Here is a 6,000-nt window from a genome sequence, read left to right on the forward strand (position 1 = left end):
GCCTGCTCAGCAGAGAGGCCCTGAAGTGGGTGTCCCTGCTCCTGGAAGAGTCCAGTCCTCTTCTTGAACCCTTGAAGAGCTTAGTTCAGGCAATGGTTGGCATCTTCGATGACCCTAAGCAAGAACATACTGCAGAAGCTGCTCTCCACATCCTCCAGAAGGGTCTGTTGCCAAATATGCAGCAGAATTCCCATGTCGGGCTGCAGACACCCACTGGAATTAGGCCATGCAGAGACACCACTTTAGGCAGTGGCTCAACAACTCTATCAATGGCAAACTAGCACAGGTGGAACCTCTGTCTAACCTGAAAACTTTAATCAATCTGTGCATCTGAATTAATGATTGGCTAATGGAGCAAGTCCAAGTAAAATGGCACAGTACCCAACCCCTGCTGGCTAGAACTCTTCAACTTCCATGGTCCCAGTTGCCTTACCAGACCCTGAACTGATGCAAATCGACTGAGTCCAGTCCCACCTCTCTGCTGACAAAGAGAACCATCATCAGGCATTAGGGTTGTGAGCATATTGTGGGAGGCCCAGGCATGTTGCAGCAGGGTGCCCAGCCAAGGTCCAGTTAACCCCTTGGTCGGGAAATACCAAAGCCAATCCCTAGTAGGGAGGCTAGTGTTGGGTTGGTGCTCCACTCCTCCCCCACAGTGAATGACACTACTGCCTATCTGCTGGAATCTTGGCAATCTCTAACTAATACACTACCCCGCTCCATCTTCCACTTTGACTCTGGCATTCTGCCATGCCACCTCTGGCAACTTCATCAACCAAAAATTTAAGGTGCATCAAATTCCCATCCTCTTCATGGAGTTCCCTGAGCTTGTCGAGGCTATCGATGGATCACTCCTCTCTTCAGGTCCCATCATGCATCAGACAGCCCCTTAGAAGTCATTACCATTGGTGGTCACTGAGAGATCCTGCAGATTGGGGTCAATTTTGCTCCACATTCACCAGTCATCCTTGGTGTCCCTTGGCTTGTCACTCATGATCTCTGACTCAGCAGGTGCTCACGATCTATTCTATTCTGTTTACTGCGGTGCCGACGAGAATGCTTTCCCATTTCCAGTAAATGGCCAGTTGCATTTTGTGATGTGCTCCAAAGTCACAAACCAAAGATTCATTATAAGTGCCTGGAAATCCTGCCAAGTACCTAGAATACACTGAGGTATTTCACAAAGCAGAACCCAGACACTCTGCCACCTTGCTGCAGTTATGATTGCCCAATCAATCTTCACTCAGGAATGGAGGTTCCTTTTGAATATAGCTATGCCTTATCTGAACATGAGCTGCAGGACCTCTGGGAGTACCTTGAGGAAAATCTGTGGAAAAGGGTCGTCCAGCCCTCCACTTGCCCAGCAAGAGGACCAAACTTATTGTGGCTAAGAAGGATGGCTTCTTCCAACCTTGTGTTGATTGATGAGCTTTCAACAAGATTACCATCTGCAATTGATATCCCCTTCCTCTCATAAATGAACTCCTGGAAAGCCTGTTAGGAGCTTCATGAAGACCTCAGCCAATGTGAAGCATAAAACCTGATCAGAATACAGCAGAGGGATGAATGGAAGATGACATTTTGAACCAGATATGGCCATTTGAATACTTGGTCAGTATTGGGCCTCTGTAACAGCCCCACTACATTTTACCTTGAGAGGCATCCTCAACCAATTTGTGATCATCTACTTAGATATTCTCATTTTTTCAGAGAAGTGAAGTGGAGCAGGAAGTTCTCACCACTGTCCTTAAACCTTCCCACTTTGTCTGTGGGACCATCACTGGTCACCTGACAATCATTATCTATTCCTTATTTCCAAGTGACCCATTTATGGCACCAATCTCTCAAACAAAAAGTACCACTGGTGTTTCCCCAGATTCAAGTTTTCATCTACAAGACCACCTCCTTTATTGCTGGGATCATCTCTACATTCCTGAGGGCAACTCCCAGCTTCAGATGCTAAGGTTGTGCCATGACTTGCCCATGGTGGGACATTTTGGCCTATTTAAAACCTGGAACCTGATCACTAGGGACTTTTTGTGGCCAACCCTATGAACTGATGTTTAAAAACGGTTAAGTCATGCAACCTCTGTATGAAGAAACTGTGAGCCTGTATGGTGTGTCTGTGCCAATTGTTGTCTTGGGGGGCCTTGCATACCCACTACTAACTTGGCTCATGAAACTGTACCCTAACATCAATGACCCTGGAAAAAGGGAATGCAGTTATAAGCTCAGTGGCTGCAGAATGGTCATGGGATGCACATTTGATAGACTGAAATCTTGTTGGTGCTGCCTATGCACCCTGCTAGATGCCAACGTGGCAAACACCATTTGTATACCGTTTGTATCACTGCCGACTGTGCACTCCACAACTTTTGGGACAGTAAAAAGGAGCGCCTCCATCTGAAGTGGGCTCAGGACAAGTCTGGTTTACAGGTGCACACTGGTCGTGGTTCCTAGCAGACAAGGGATATCCAGCATGCCATATGTGCACACATCTTGGTACAGCAGGGAGGCAGAGGGCGACATCTGCCTGTGCTGATGGACATCTTCACACGCTGTACAGCTGCTGGAAATGCACAAGAGGGAACATTGGTTCATACGTGTGGGGCTACATGGCCTTGTGAGGGTTTTGTTCTCTTGGAGTCAAAAGTCATTAGACATTCGCTCCTGTGACATTGTGCATATTAAAGACAATTATAACAGGGCATCTTCACTGGGTTATTACCTTAAGGTTGGGCTCGTGCAGTGAAGGGTGGTGGCTGAGTTGTAATACAGTCATTGGACAATGTTTGGTCTTTGCTATTCCTGCTTGCTTACAAACCTCTGTTAATGGAAGCACTCAATCTTTTAAGGACTTTATGAAGATTTTATGTGGGGTGGGGTGTGTAGACATTCATATTCTTTAACCGTTCATTCATTATCAGCAGTACTAATTGCACTTAGCAGCTGTTACAGAGCACTAATCCCTAGGAGGGTTGAAACTGTTAAATTGCTGGGGGGAGGGAAGAAGGAAGGGAGGACAAGCCATTATGCACAGGTTAGCAGCAAATGCTGCCATCGCCTGTATTTAATTGTGTTTAGATTTGAACTAAGCCATAAAGATGTTCACCTATGCCTTTTCTGTGTTTTAGACTAAGTTCTGCCTCGTTGAAAAGTAGTAGTGCTGTCTGTAAGCATGTACACTAACTGCTCTTTCCCCATCCCTCCCCTGGATCCTTGGGGTCTTTCTGAACCCGTGAGAGGATGGTGGAGTACAGACAGAAAAGTGTTGGCAGTATCATGGCACCAAACCGTTATACACCATTCAGTTTCATGTATTGTGAATCGTTGGGCCCAAACCAGAACCTGAAAACAGCTTCAGTTTGTCATACTTAGGAAAGAGAGGCCTCACCCAAGTCAAAGAAAGCATAACCATTATGAAAACTACCAGATGGAAAGAGTGACTGAAATATTTTAAAAAAGAAAGGTCCACAACAAATACTAAAATTAAGGAAATGCTACTGTGAACACTGGCTGAATGTTACTGTCTCTGCTCCTGTCTCCTTGCTCAGCTCTTGACAAGGAGGGAAATGATAAGGGAAAATCACTCTGTGGGGAAAGGGGACTGGGTACATCTCCTGCTAGGAATTTCAGGGACAGGCACTTGGTGTGGTCCAGGACTCCTGCAGGCTCATTGTTTCCTTTACTGGGGTCGCCCGGTGCGGGGGTTTTGGGTGCCAGTGGAGGGTGAGATCCCGGGGTCCTGTAGGCTCCAGGTTCTTCTCCTGGTCCTGTGGGGTGAAGGGCAGTCCTTCAAACAGGATCCTCTCGCTAAACAGCACCTTGGGCAGCATCTGGAGGAGGAGGTGGTGGTTGCAGATTGACTGGTTCTGTGGATAATTGCTGGCACTTAGGCAGCCAGCACAGTAGCATCGGTTGGGCCAGGGTTGAAGGCAGGAGTTGGGACTAGTTACCAAGCTGAGACAGGTTCCAAGGACAAGTGAGGAGCAAGATGGGATGAAAGACAAGATCTGCAGCAGTAGCAAGCCAGAGTCTGCGTTGTTACTCACACAGCGCCTTGGGGCAACTTTCTGGTTTAAATTATTGGTGTGGACCAATCAGGTAGCTGCATGGTTTGGTCGCTCTGGCTTCTTCAGGCAGTACTTCCTGAGGTGCCTTGCCTTCCAGTAATTGTTGGATGCTACCAGATCAGAATCTTCTCCCACCCCATTTCACCTTGCTTGTGCAGCATGACTCTGTTCAAGGAGAGGCCGGTCACCAGGGACAGGGATGGTTAAACAAAAACATCTAATCCTGCAAGGCAGAAAGGACTTCTGTCACTAACTCTTCCTGAGACACCGAAAGTATTCTACAACTGTGTTCTGTTCTCTTCCCCTGCCCCACTCCAACCACCACCACCCCTTTGTTCTGCACAGCTCCCCTTTGTAAGAGGATGATAAGATCAGAGATGTGGGAAAAGCATTGAAACCGAGTCATTTTTTTTCAAGGGACAAAAGATAGCTGTTGTTAACTTATAGTTGGTTGTCTAAAGTTTTCTTCAACTGTCCCATCCCCAGCCAGGACCTTTCTAACCCACCCCCATCCTTCCTTCAGTCTGCACGGCCCCAGGACCCTCGCTTCCTGACTGCTGGCTGAGAAGTGCACTGACACAGGGGCACAGTCATTTTTCATTAATAATCTGGTTTTAAGAATAGCTTTAGCCCAGTGCATAATAGTGGTTCATCGGAAATCAATACAATCCTCGATTTATAGCCATATATGCTTGGGGACCATTTTGGGCTAGAGCAGAGCGTGGTCTGGATGGAGGAGGGAAAGTCTGAGTTCAGTAAGGGGAATTGGATGGCGTGATAATGCGGGGGCTTCAGCACTGCAAGTTCAAACTCTGAGACATAGCAATGCAAGTGTAGTGAGGCGGTTTGGCTCCCCGCCGCCTCAGAGCGGGACGAGCCCATCCAGAGACCGGAGTGGCCGGAGCTAGGGAGCTCGGAGCCTGCCCCTCAGAGTATACCTGGAAGTATAAAGGCTCACCCTCAAAGCTCACTAGGGAGCCAGCCGCCAGGCAGGCCAGACATCTCCAGCCTAGCCCACAACTGGGAAACCCCCACAGCCCAAGGTGCACGCCAAGACTAGCCTGACTTGCCCTGCGCCCGCTACCTGGAGGAGTTGCCGGACCTGCCCTGCGCCCGCTACCTGGAGGAGGTGCTGGACCTGCCCTGCTCCCGCTACCCAGAGGAGTTGCCGGGCCTGCCGCTCGCCCATTACCCCGGGGAACCCATGGTGCTGGACCCCCTGGAGGACAACACCCTGACCCAGGTACTACCCAAGGGGGAGTCTGGAAGTAGCCCGGGGGCAGCCGACCCTGGTCTGGCTGCAGCACTGCCAGAGCCCATGTCAGTGTGTTGCAGCCAGAATCCCCACTGACACAGCAGCGGGTCTTCTGCCACTGCCAGGGCCCCAGGCTGGGACACAGTGGAGTGGGAGGGCCTGCGTCCCCCCTGCCACCCAACCCGTGGGTGACAGTTTCCCCCTCTCCCAGGCCTTGGAGGCTTGGGCCTACTGTTATTGCCCCGCCCTGACCTAGGGCCTGGGTTTGATACTATTTGTACTGTTACTGCTCAGCCCTGCCTGAAGGCCTGAGCACCTGACTCACTGTTGCCCCGCCCTGACCCAGGGCCTGCGCTTACAGTGCTTATTCCAGTTACTGCAAGGGCCACCAGGAAAGACTCTCACGGCCGGACTAATTCTCCAAACCTCAACAGTGTGCAGTGAGACGATGTGGCTCCCCTCCGCCCTGGAGAGGGTCGAGCCCCAGCCAGCACCTCTACAGCAAGGCATATTATCCAGGGAGGAAAAGTCAGCACAGACTACTTCAAATGCCCTTGCCCTTAGAATCAGGAACTTAGTACCAGAGCAGGAAGCGATATTGGTGGTGGCGGGGAGGTGGGGCCCATTGTAACGTACTAGCCTCTGGTTTTGATTCCTGCCATAGCTCGGGGT

The sequence above is a fragment of the Chrysemys picta genome, chromosome 1 (assembly GCF_011386835.1).
Source record: "Chrysemys picta bellii isolate R12L10 chromosome 1, ASM1138683v2, whole genome shotgun sequence".
Classification (NCBI taxonomy): Eukaryota; Metazoa; Chordata; order Testudines; family Emydidae; genus Chrysemys; species Chrysemys picta.